Consider the following 13,120-nt stretch of genomic DNA (forward strand, 5'->3'; position numbering starts at 1 on the left):
AATTCCTTTTTCATGGCACTGACCTTACAGGTAGCAATGTGCCTCAAGTTGGGTCAACAGAACGTACACCTATTCACAACTAAAGGCATGTTGAAATAAACACTAAATGATCTTTCGGGACAGGCTAGCATTGAAACAGACATTACACATTGTAGTGATCGGAAAGATCTTAATTCAATCACCTTGCTGGCGTATCAACATCTGAAAGTTCTAAATTCCATCACCTTGCTGGCGTATCAACATCTGAAAGTTCTAAATTCCATCACCTTGCTGGTGTATCAACATCTGAAAGATCTAAATTCCATCACCTTGCCAGTGTATCGTCATCTGAAAGATCTAAATTCCATCACCTTGCTGGTGTATCAACATCTGAAAGATCTAAATTCCATCACTTTGCTGGCGTATCAACATCTGAAAGATCTAAATTCAATCACTTTGCTGGTGTATCGTCATCTGAAAGATCTAAATTCCATCACCTTACTGGTGTATCAACATCTGAAAGATCTAAATTCAATCACTTTGCTGGTGTATCGTCATCTGAAAGATCTAAATTCCATCACCTTGCTGGTGTATCAACATCTGAAAGATCTAAATTCCATAACCTTGCTGGTGTATCAACATCTGAAAGATCTAAATTCAATCACTTTGCTGGCATATCAACAACTGAAAGATCTAAATTCCATCACCTTGCTGGTGTATCAACATCTAAAAGATCTAAATTCCATCACTTTGCTGGCATATCAACATCTGAAAGATCTAAATTCAATCACCTTGCTGGTGTATCAACATCTGAAAGATCTAAATTCCATCACCTTGCTGGCGTATCAACATCTGAAAGATCTAAATTCAATCACTTTGCTGGTGTATCAACATCTGAAAGATCTAAATTCAATCACTTTGCTGGTGTATCAACATCTGAAAGATCTAAATTCAATCACTTTGCTGGCGTATCAACATCTGAAAGATCTAAATTCCATCACTTTGCTGGCGTATCAACATCTGAAAGATCTAAATTCAATCACTTTGCTGGTGTATCAACATCTGAAAGATCTAAATTCAATCACTTTTCTGGTGTATCAACATCTGAAAGATCTAAATTCAATCACTTTGCTGGCATATCAACATCTGAAAGATCTAAATTCCATCACCTTGCTGGTGTATCAACATCTGAAAGATCTAAATTCCATCACCTTGCTGGTGTATCAACAAATGTATTCATAGAGATAATTGATGGAGTTACATAGTGTAGATTCCAAGACATTTTACTTAATATTTAAATTAGGGTAGTTGCCAATTGAAGTGATAAGAGAAGAGATTCCATGCAAAGACATAATACGACCACGATGTGACCCGTGTGTATAAGATGTGTGTGTGTCCAACATTGTTGACTTATAGGAACTCCCCTTTGAAATGAACATGTATTCAATATGTGACCTACACTGCATGTAATACATGCATGAGTATGATACAGAGTGCACATATTTGCATTCATTTTTATTCCATAATGAGTACTGTAAATGGGATTAAATCAGAGTGCTTTGTTGAACAACTTTAACCACGAGCCGAATGCTCACAAAGTCAAGTAGGACCACCACAACCCTGTTAATTATTGTATTATATTGCATTTGTCCCACGTTCCCTCTCTTGCTCCGTGGGAGCTTTGAAACACAATTTCTTGCTGTATAAGCACCTTACAGATGCACATTAAATAAATAAACAAATGTGATCGTTGATGTTATTCATTGAAATGACTTGATGATCTCTCTTCTTAAAACTCGGCCTTGTTTCCATGCAAACGATAAACAAACTTAAACTAACGAACCTATCACATGCAAACTGCTCCCAGCCAGGTCGTGCCTAATGAGTCCACAACGGGTGTACCCGAGGAAAAAGATGGACTCGTTCTCCGTCCTGGGTGCACCCCTTTAGCATAGACGCAGAGGAAGGAATAGGACCTGTTCCAGTCATTGGGAATGGGATAGATATGACTGGAAAAGTCAACGGTTGCCCAACAGTACAGCTCGACTCATGCAATGAGGCCATGCAGCTATAATATAAGGTGAGGGTGTATTATTTTCAATGATGTAGCATCTTACTGTGAAATCTGTGCCCTCCCCCTTCACAATGACAATTTGTTGAAGCTGCACCTCCCGCATGGCTCCGCGCTCTCAGGGAGCCATGTTGGGAGGCAGGGGCTGTTGGAGGTGAGGTAGGTGGGGATGGGTAGAAGGTCTGTTTTCTGGGAGGTGTGGACTTCATGACTAAACATGAGGTAGGCGGTAGGGTTCCATGTAGCTAATATTTTAGTTTAGAGATGGGGGATTTGCAAAACAGTGGTGGGCATGATAACACGATCCCACATATAGATTTTGTGTGATGGTGGAGAGGAGGGACCTGGGGTTGGTAGGGCGAAGGTATCTTGTATTCCATTTGGGGTACTGGGCAGGGATGTACATAGGGTGATCAGATTTTCGAGAGGAAAAAGCGAGTCGGCCAACAACATAAGTGAAGGACGGCCCCCTCAAAAAAGCCGCCCCAGTCACCCCACGCGTTTTGACCCTTAAACTCCCCACAATCGAAACACCTGCCCTACCCCCTCCCACAGTATTTCCAGCACTGATCCTACTTATAAAATGGGCGGTTTAAAATCGGGAGGTATGCATGTTAATGCAGACAGAGCGACTGCTCCTATTGATTTAACAGGTCTTTCTGTTTATTCTCTCTGTGGCACAACGAGTTAATGCGTGTGGAGGGATACCTGAAAAGTTAGGGGTTCGAGCCCAACCAGCCACCACACAATTCTGAAAATGTTATTGTAGTATCCCCTAAGTGGACCTCCTCATGCCTTGCCCTCGGTCACTCAGTTACACTCATGCCATAAGAGACCGACAGGAGCTGGGGTGCAACATTTCTTTATTCCTTCCCTAACTGCCAGGAACTGGTGCCTCTTTCCTCCTCCTTGCTCCTCCCCTTGCCTCTGCCCCATGGTCCTTCCCACGTGACATGGGTGCAGTGACGACACCACACCCCCCCATTACTAAACACAAAGTCCTGCCTTCAGTTCATTTCCTCAATGAGGCGGTGAGGTTTCTTTCGGGCTCTCTGGGTTTGGATGTCCATCGTAGTGGATTGGCTTGGGGCAGCCTCTGGTAACCCCTCATTTTCTAAATCTTCTCTGGGGCGTCCCAAATGTGGTGGGTATCAGTGAAACTCCTATCCACAGTGTGCGCAATTCCGGGCATTCGCCTGAAGTGGGAAGAGTTTCTCGTGGTAGATCTTCATTCTCCTTCTGCGGTGATGAGCGATCCTCTTGTCTTGATGGCGGTGAGGGGTTCCTCATTGAATGGAGCCATGTTCTTGCAGTTCTGTGGTTGTCGGACTATCACAATGTCCCCTGGTGATAGGTCACTTTCTTTGTCCCTTCGGGTGGTGTCAGCGGCCTTCTTCATGCCTTCTTTCATGAGGGAGTATTTTCTTCTCATCTCATAGTCATTCTCATATTGGTCTTCATCCGCTGCAACGTGAGGCAACCGTGTCCTGATTGTTCGTTCGAGCATGACCTCTGAGAGTGTTTTCCCTGTGGTGCTGTGTGGGGTATTTCGGTAGTCTCGCATGAGCTGGTATAATAGTTTCTCCATGGGTTCTCCTGTGAGTCGCGCAATCTGTGTTGTGTGCTTGATGTTGCTCATAAATCTTTCTACAGTGCCAATGGCTTCTGGCCACAGAGGTGTTATTTTTCTATGTTGGAATCCCATGTATTATGCAAAAGTTTTGAAATCCTGCCCAGTGGAGGGGGGCCCGTTGTTGGATTTTACTACCTTGGGAACTCTGTATGTGGCGAACAGCCTGTCCAGTGCTGGAATGGTATGATGAGCTGACGTGGACGGTACTATTTGTAAATCCGGGTATCTCGAGTACTCATCAACTGCCACTAATATGTACTCTCCCCCTTCCATGGGCCCAAAGTGGTCGACGGCTATTTCCTCCCATGTCCCTTCAGGCAGGGTTGTCATGTGCAGTGGCTCGGGTGTCGTGTGGGGTTTTATGACTGCACATGTCAGTCATAAAACTGTTTTTGAGTAGTTCTTCTACTATGGTATCTAGTTGTGGGAACCACAGTCTTTGTCTCAACATTCTCTTTGTGGACACTTTGCCCCTGTGTCCCTCATGGGCTAGCTCCAAGACTTTCCTTCTCAGGTTGTGTGCTACCTTTTAGCAGCAGACCCCCTTCTGACTTTGAAAGTTCCTCTTTCACTGCTAGAAGCACGTGATGTCTTGTCTCGTGTCTTCGTTTGTTGTCTGCTTGAGTTGTTTTGCTTGTTACCATCGCCCCATTCCAGGCATCTCATAATAATTTGCACTCCTTGGTCGGCGTTGGATTCACAAATGATTTGATCCATGTCGAGACCCTGGGGCGTGTTGGTCTGGATGACGTATCTTATGTATTGGTCTGCTATGGACAGCTCTGGTTCACATTTTTCTCGTGGGTGTCGTGAGAGAAAGTCGGCAGGGTTTTGTTCTTTTCCTTTCCTGTGTGTTATGGTGAACGGGTAGTCCCGGAGGCGGAGCACCCATCTTGCTATTCTGGGAGGCATTTTGGCTTGCGGGTTGCCGTATATGAAGAGCGGTGCTTGGTGGTCCGTGACTACTACGAATGGTTTCCCCTAGAGTAATAGGTGGAAATATTCGCAGGTCCAGACCACTGCTGATCCTTCCTTCTAAGCCTGAGAATACGCTAGTTCGGTCTTGGAGAGACTTCGGCTGGCGTATGACATGATGTGTTTTTCATGTCCTTCTTTTTCGTCCAGTTGCGTGAGAATGCCTCCCAGACCTACCGGACTTGCATCTACAATGAGTTCTGTGGTTTTTCTAGTGTCAATGTAGGCCATGTTTTTGGCGTTCAAGATGCGGTCCTGATGATCTGAAATGCTTCCTGACACCGAGGCGACCAGACAAAATCAGTGTTGAGTTTGGTAAGAGCCCTAAGCGGCTCACTGACGGATGCAAAGTCTCTGATGTACCTCGTGCAGTAGCTTGCGAGTCCTAGGAAAGATCTGAGATCTGAGGTGGTGGTGGGTGGCTCGGCTTCCCTTAGTGCGCTGACCCTCTCTGGGTCTGGTGTCATGCCCTTCTCCGAGAAAATGTGCCTGAAAAACCAAAGAGTTTTCTTCTGGAATTCACACTTCTCCTTGTTGAGAGTGAAGTGGGCCTCTTCCAAGGCCATGCATACCATCATCAGCGTGTTGTCGTGTAATTCAGGCAGTTAGGCACGTGTTTGATGATGTTATGGATTTCTGCCTGAAATATTTCTGCCGCTGATGATACGCCAAAACTTAATTGCTTGTATCGGAATAGCCCGAGGTATGTGACAAAAGTTGTTATGTAGTGGGATTTCTTTCTGAGTTCTAGCTGGTGATATTCTTTGTTCAGGACCAGTTTAGAGAAGACTGTTTCTCCATTTAGGAGATGACCATATCGGTTATTCGAGGGGCTTGGTGGCGTTCTCTCAGGATGGCTTCATTTGGTCTTCTCATGTCAACACATATTCGGATGTCGGGTGAGTCACTCTTGGGCACTGGTACTATGGGGGAGACCCATGGCGTGGGACTTTCGGATGGCTCTATGATGTCTGCCTCCAACAACTTGGTCAGTTTGTTTTCGACTTGCTTCTGAATGTTGATGGGGATTCCCCTGTAGTGTTGAGCTACCGGTGGGACATTGGTATCGATGTGCAGCTCGATTTGTTTATTTTTCAGTTTACCTAGGCCTTTGAAGAGTGAGGGAAACACCTCAATGCTTGCAGTCGGGTCCAGATATTTATGCACCATGAGTCGATACAGTATGTGGATTAGCCCCATTTCTATGGCCGCTTGGTACCTTAGGATGTATCCGCTGTCAGTGGCGGCTTCTAGAACGGGCATGGGAATATCTTTCTCATTGTCTTTGTAGCGGCATGACGCCATGAAGAATCCTTTGCAGGCCAGAGGTATATTTGAGCCGTAGGAGAAGATGAGAGCTCTTGCTGGTTGTAGGCGAGGGGCGTTCGGTATGCGTTTGTACACTTCTTCACTGATTATGTTCAATGTTGCCCCCGTGTCTACTAGAAATTCGGCTGTTGTTTGGTTGATTTGTATCATGAGTATGGGGCTGTGTTCTTTCGCTGTGTTGTTTCCTAGTGCGTACAGGTAGCCCTTTTTCCTCGGTTGTTCTTGGTGTTTCTCATGTCTGTTTTCTTCCAACGAAGCACTTGAGGCACAGTCAGATGGCGATTGTTCTACTAGGCACCTGATGTATTGCCTGGGTCTCCTTCTTGGCTTGGATGGTGTGGTCTTGCTTTCTCTCCATTCTCTTCTGTCTTGTCTTCTTTCGGGTTGTTCGTCATAGTGTCTGTAGCGAGCCATGTCATGGGGTAGGTGTGTCGCCCGGTGTTGGGTCGTCTGACTCTGTTCTTGTTCCAGTGCAGACTTCCCGTTTCTCCCCACTCCCTTCATTTTGCTGTGGAAGATCAGACACACAGCGTTGTAGTGATTTTCACCACCACAGGCAGAGCATGTTTGGCCCATGGCAGGGCATAGCCCCTCATGTGGATATTCGTGCCCACACCTATAGCAAAAGGGGTCTCCGTTGTTTCTTGCTGCGTCTTCTAGCTTGTTAATGTTCTCATGTTTTCCATGTGTGATTTTAATGTCATCAAGGCTCTCCACTTGTGCCGCCAGGGCAGCGTCCGAGCGGGCCAGTCTTAGTATTCCCTCCAAGTTGCGTGGTTGTTGCAGCAGCCGATTTCGGAAGTCGGTGCTTTCGCACCCTACTATGATCTGTAATCTGAGGGGCTCATCGTTCGAGAAGTTGTTAAAATCACAGTGTTTCATTCTCAGCCTTAGTCTCATCACTAACACGTCCATGGTTTCACCTCTGCTTTGTTTTGTGGTGTGAAAGATGTGTCTTTCATAGTCCACATTTGTGTGGGGTGTGAAATAGTCCATGAGAGCTGTTTTCATGTTGATGTTGGTGTCTATGGTGTTTTCTGGTATCTCATCTAGAATATCCCTCACGTTTGATCCCTCTGCATGGTTTACTAGGCTGTGTTTCTGTTCATCTTCTAATGGTCCAGCCGCTTTTAGGAACACTTCGAAGTCCCTCAGCCACCTTTTCCATCGTGACCCAAGTGTGCTGGTGTCAGAGAGGTCAAAGTAGGACGGTAGTCGGGAAAGAAGGCTGTCCGTCATTCTTTTATGTGATGGTCTGGCAGGGGTCACTGGAACTGTCAGTGCCTCCTCTTCTGAGATGCTCATGGGAGGTTAACCCTTGTGACTATTTTTTCCTCCTGGGGGTCCCTTGACGATCTGTAGTGTGTCTGCCACTTGGGGGCGCTGTTGCCAGCTCTTCCCGCCTTTGTGCTGGGCCCTGTGTCTTGTGTTTGTATTATTATGGGAGGATTTTCCCCCTCTCATGTGTGAGATGGGCCCAGGTGGGGGCGTTCTGCTTTGGCTGCCGTTGTGGGCCTGTGCGGCCTTCGAGCTGCTGTGGGGCGCAGTTGGGGCGCTGCGCTGTGGCCACCGTTGTGGACCTGTGCGGCCTTCGTGCTGCTGTGGTGCCCAGGTGGGGGCACTGTGCTGCGTGGCCTTCGTGTTGCGGTTTTGATTTTGGGAGGGCTAGTATGAGCCCAATACTCATTTGATGGTGCCAGGATGAGTGTGTTGCTCTTTTACCCTCTTCTTCTTGGTTCGCATTGGAGTGGGAGGGCCACACCTCCACGGCTCTTCCCAGAACGTTTCTGTTCCCGTTGCCATTGGCGTGAGGCCTGTGATCCTCGACCACCCGGATCACTGCGAGCGGGAAGCTGCTGCTCCACCCGCTGATGTTTGTGCGCACGCAGTGCCGCCTGTACTCGTGCCATTGCCGTCGGCGGGAGGTCTTCTTCCCTCAATCGCCCGAGTTCCTCTACGCAGGGGGAGCTGTTGCTCCACCCGCGGATTGCTGAGTGCGTGCAGTCTCGGCTGGGCTAGCACAATGTGTCCAGCAGGTGGGGAGCCTTCGCGCTCAAAACCACCTCCTTCTGGAGCTTCTTGCAGGGCTGGTGGCTTGCATCTCCCGTGACAACGGGTGGCGCGCCATGAGTGCAGAGCCTCCGAGGTGGCTGGCTTGGTGAGTTTCCTGAACCTGCCTCGTCGCCAATATAGTGTCCCCTAAGTGGACCTCCTCACGCCTTGCCCTCGGTCACTCAGTTACACTCATGCCATAAGAGACCGACAGGAGCTGGGGTGCAACACTTCTTTATACCTTCACTAACTGTCAGGAACTGGCGCCTCTTTCCTCCTCCTTGCTCCTCCCCTTCCCTCTGCCCCATGGTCCTTCCCACGTGACATGGGTGCAGTGACAACACCACACCTATGATGTATATTTACTCTAGAATTATTGACAATTTAGCCAAAACCGGAACTGTCAACCTCCCTTTCCCTAAAACCGGGACAGTGTTTTTTAATAACAAAAACCTCTCGGGACAGGGGGACAGAGTATCTAGTCTCGGGACAGGGGGGCAGAGCATCCAGTCTCGGGACAGGGGGACAGATCATCCACTCCCGGCCAAACCGGGACGTCTGGTCACCTTAAATGTAAACAGTGGAGCAGAGTGTAGGAGCTCGGGTGTTTATAATCCTTCTTAGGTGGGTAGCAAGGTGATTTTATGTTGTATATCGCGTCCCCTTCTGACTCCAATGCCGGCCCATAAAGATAGTACAAGGGGCGGAAGAGTAACAGGGGGGTGTATACACAACATTAAATCACAGTTGGGAACCTATCAATTCTTAGGTAAGCTCCACTTAAGAGTCCGCGTGGCAACACTGACCGCTTGGGCTTGGCTTTCAGCTTCGGCTTGTCTTTCAGCTTTGGCTTGGCTTTCAGCTTTGGCTTGGCTTTCAGCTTCTGCTTGGCTTTCACAGTCTATCAGATGTCTCTCTGAACCCTCAGTGGAAGAGGTTCAGGTGGTTCATGGCTACCCTCTATAAATCTACATATCTCACCTCTTCTCCGCTTCCTCAGCTTCCACCTTCTCCTTTCATGAGATGTGGAGTTCAGTGAGGATCTGAGAGGGGGGCCTGGATGTTCCGGGATTATGTTACATCTATGATATGGGTGCACACTCCTGACACCCCTGTGGGAAGACCGTCCCACTTGGAAATCAGTGATATAATATCTGAAGCACAACGTGGTTCACCTGCCCACAAACAGGCCAACAAAGTGGAATCAGTAATAACGGGAGGTTAGTGGGGGCACTGTGGTTCCCCTGATGAAGTAAGGTCCCACATTGAGGGGATCATTGATATAACATGGAGAACAACCTGTGATTCTCCTGCTTAAAGATGGTCCCACATGGGGGAATAAGTAGTATGCCATGGTGGAGACAGTGTGGGTCACCAGCAGAATGTGGATCACCTGCTGAACGGTGGTCCCACATGGTGGGATTAGTAATATGCCATGGTGGAGACAGTGTTGATCACCATCTGAACAGTGGTCCCACATGGTGGGATAAGTAATATTCCATGGTGGAGTCAGTGTGGATCACCAACTCAATGGTGGTCCCACGTGGTGGGATTAGTAATATGCCATGGTGGAGACAGTGTGGATCGCCAGCTGAACGTGGATCACCTGCTGAACGGTAGTCCCACGTGATGGGATTAGTAATATGCCATGGTGGAGACAGTGTGGATCACCAGCTGAATGGTAGTCCCACATGATGGGATTAGTAATATGCCATGGTGGAGACAGTGTGAATCACCTGCTGAACATGGATCACCTGCTGAACGGTAGTCTGACATGATGGGATTAGTAATATGCCATGGTAGAGACAGTGTGGATCACCAGCTGAACGTGTATCACCAGCCGAATGTGGACCACCAGCTGAATTGTGGTCCCACATGGGGGAATAAGTAATATGCCATGGTGGAGACAGTGTGGGTCACCAGCTGAACGTGGATCACCTGCTGAACAGTAGTCCCACATTATGGGATTAGTAATATGCCATGGTAGAGACAGCGTGGATGATAAAATGAACGGTTGTCTCACATGGTGGGATTAGTAATATGCCATGGTGAGGACAGTGTGGATCGCCAGCTGAACGTGAATCGCCTGCAGAATGGTGGTCCTACATAAGGGGATAAGAAATATGCCATGGTGGAGACAGTGTGGATCACCAGCTGAATGTGGATCACCTGTTGAACGGTAGTCCCACATGGTGGGATTAGTAATATGCCACGGTGGAGACAGTGTGGATCACCCGTTGAGCGGCAGTCCCACATGATGGGATTAGTAATATGCCATGGTGGAGACAGTGTGGATCACCAGCTGAACGTGGATCACCTGCTGAACGGTAGTCCCACATGATGGGATTAGTAATATGCCATGGTGGAGACAGTGTGGATCTCCAGCTGAACATGGATCACCAGTTGAACGGTGGTCACACATGGTGGGATTAGTAATATACCATGGTGGAGACAGTGTGGAGCACCATTTGAACGGTGGTCCCACATGGTGGGAATAGTAATATGCCATGGTGGAGACAGTGTGGATCACCAGCTGAACGTGGATCACCTGCTGAACGGTAGTCCCACATGGTGGGATTAGTAAAATGCCACGGTGGAGACAGTCTGGATCACCCGTTGAGCGGCAGTGCCACATGATGGGATTAGTAATATGCCATGGTGGAGACAGTGTGGATCACCAGCTGAACGTGGATCACCTGCTGAACGGTAGTCCCACATGATGGGATTAGTAAAATGCCATGGTGGATACAGTGTGGATCACCAGTTGAACGTGGATCACCAGCTGCACATGGATCACCAGCTAGCTGATTGGTGGTCCCACATGGGGGGATAAGTAAAATGCCATGGTGGAGAAGTGTGGATCACCAGTTGAACATCGATCACCTGCTCAATGGTAGTCCCACATGGTGGGATTAGTAATATGCCATGTGGAGACCATGTGGATCACCAGTTGAACGGTAGTCCCACATGATGGGATTAGTAATATGCCATGGTGGAGACAGTGTGGATCACCAGCTGAACATGGATCACCTGCTGAATGGTAGTCCCACATGGTGGGATTAGTAATATGCCATGTGGAGACAGTGTGGATCACCAGTTGAACGGTAGTCCCACATGATGGGATTAGAAATATGACATGGTGGAGACAGTGTGGATCACCAGCTGAACATGGATCACCTGCTGAATGGTAGTCCCACGTGGTGGGATTAGTAATATGCCATGGTGGAGACAGTGTGGATCACCAGCTGAATGGTAGTCCCACATGATGGGATTAGTAATATGCCATGGTGGAGACAGTGTGGATCTCCAGCTGAACATGGATCACCAGTTGAACGGTGGTCACACATGGTGGGATTAGTAATATATCATGGTGGAGACAGTGTGGAGCACCATTTGAACGGTGGTCCCACATGGTGGGAATAGTAATATGCCATGGTGTAGACAGTGTGGCTCACCAGCTGAATGTGGATCTACATCTGAACGGTGGTCCCAAATGGTGGGAGTAGTAATATGGTACATGGAGGCATGCTGTGATTCCTGTGCTGAAGCATGGTTCCATATGAGGGTAGGGCAGTGATATGAACTGTGGAGAGCACACTGGGGGTCCCCATGGACTGTCCCACATGGGAGGAATCAGTGACATAGCAGAGGGGGTTACAGCATGGTTCCCCTGCGTAGGGACATGCTTTATGGGAAATCGGAGATGAGACATGTGGAGGAACCCTGTGTTGACCTACTGACGGACTGTTCCACTTGGGAGTATCAGTGACATGGCACAGGGGTATGATAAGGTTACCCTGCTGAGGAACAGTCCCACGTGGAGGTCAGTGATATGGCACTGGGGGAGCACACTTTGGTCCCCCAAGGCTTGGGGATTCAGGGATATGGCATGGCAAAATACCCTGTGGTTCCCCTGATTAAGGACATTCCCTCATGGGGGTCAGTGACATAACATGAGGGCACACTGTGGTTACCCATGAGGGGGATCAGTGATATGACATTGGGGGCCCCCAAAAGCAACAGACAAGGGTGAAATCAGTGATATGGCAAGTGGGGGTACACTGTTTTCCCCAGCCGAAGGACAGTTCCACATGGGGGTGGGCACTAGTGATATAACATGGGGGCAGTCTCAAAAATGGGGTTTAGGGGGACCTGTGATATGACATGGAGAGCACAATGTTTTTCCTTTGCTGAAGGACAGTCCATCACGAGGGGGTCAGTGTTATGGCATGGGGGAAACCCTATGGTTCCTTTGCTGAGAGGTGGCACCATGTGGGGTAATCCGTGACATAACCCGAGGCGGCACACTGTGGTTCCCCTGACAAAGGTCAGCCCCACATGGAGGGGGAAGTGATATGGTCAAATGGGCACCTGCCCTCAGACATCAAAAGCAGTCAAGAACCTGGGAGTGGGGTTCTAGACTGACTACTGCCTGGCACTGGAACCACAAAGCACATACCCGCCTGGTGTGGAAAGGCCTTTTAGGAAATCAGTTAGGCATGCAATTCCTCGTATGGCAATTCCCACAAAAAACACTCACCATCATCTGCCCAGCCCTCTCACGCGTCGACACTGAAACCCGCATCTGACTAGAATATCCCTTGAGATGGGCGAAGAGAGTCCACCATGCTGGCACGAGGCTACTACCGTGGCAGGATGGGAGGGGGCACGCAACACCAGCAGTCAAGCTGGCAATCCATTTCAAGGCACTCGGCATGGTCCACCATACCATGCAGACACCGGGGCTGAGGTACACCCATGCTCAAGTCCAGCACTACGAGCTGAGGAGGCCACACAGTTTCTCCAATGCGGCCTTACCCCTGTTAGAACCACCGTACAACAGGCCTCCGACAGGCTCACTGCTTGCTGTTATGGTGACTGAACAGGGCGTACCCTACCCTACTAGACCTTGCTGCCTTCAGAAAAACTCTCAAAACCTGGCTATGTATAATGAACAGGGCATACCCTACCTTACTAGACCACGCTTCCTTCGGAAAAGCTCTCAAAACCTGGCTATGTATAATGAACAGGGCATACCCTACCCTACTAGACCACGCTGCCTTCGGAAAAGCTCTCAAAAC

At 48.6% G+C, this 13,120-nt stretch overlaps 1 protein-coding gene across 1 annotated transcript in view; it reads right to left on the reverse strand.

Moving 5' to 3' along the window:
- The window catches only part of NPR2 (natriuretic peptide receptor 2), a 558,288-nt gene that overhangs the window by 291,824 nt on the left and 253,344 nt on the right, over window positions 1-13,120 (reverse strand). The window lies entirely within an intron of this gene.

The sequence above is a fragment of the Ambystoma mexicanum genome, chromosome 6p (assembly GCF_040938575.1).
Source record: "Ambystoma mexicanum isolate Mex_15411 chromosome 6p, UKY_AmexF1_1, whole genome shotgun sequence".
Classification (NCBI taxonomy): domain Eukaryota; kingdom Metazoa; phylum Chordata; class Amphibia; order Caudata; family Ambystomatidae; genus Ambystoma; species Ambystoma mexicanum.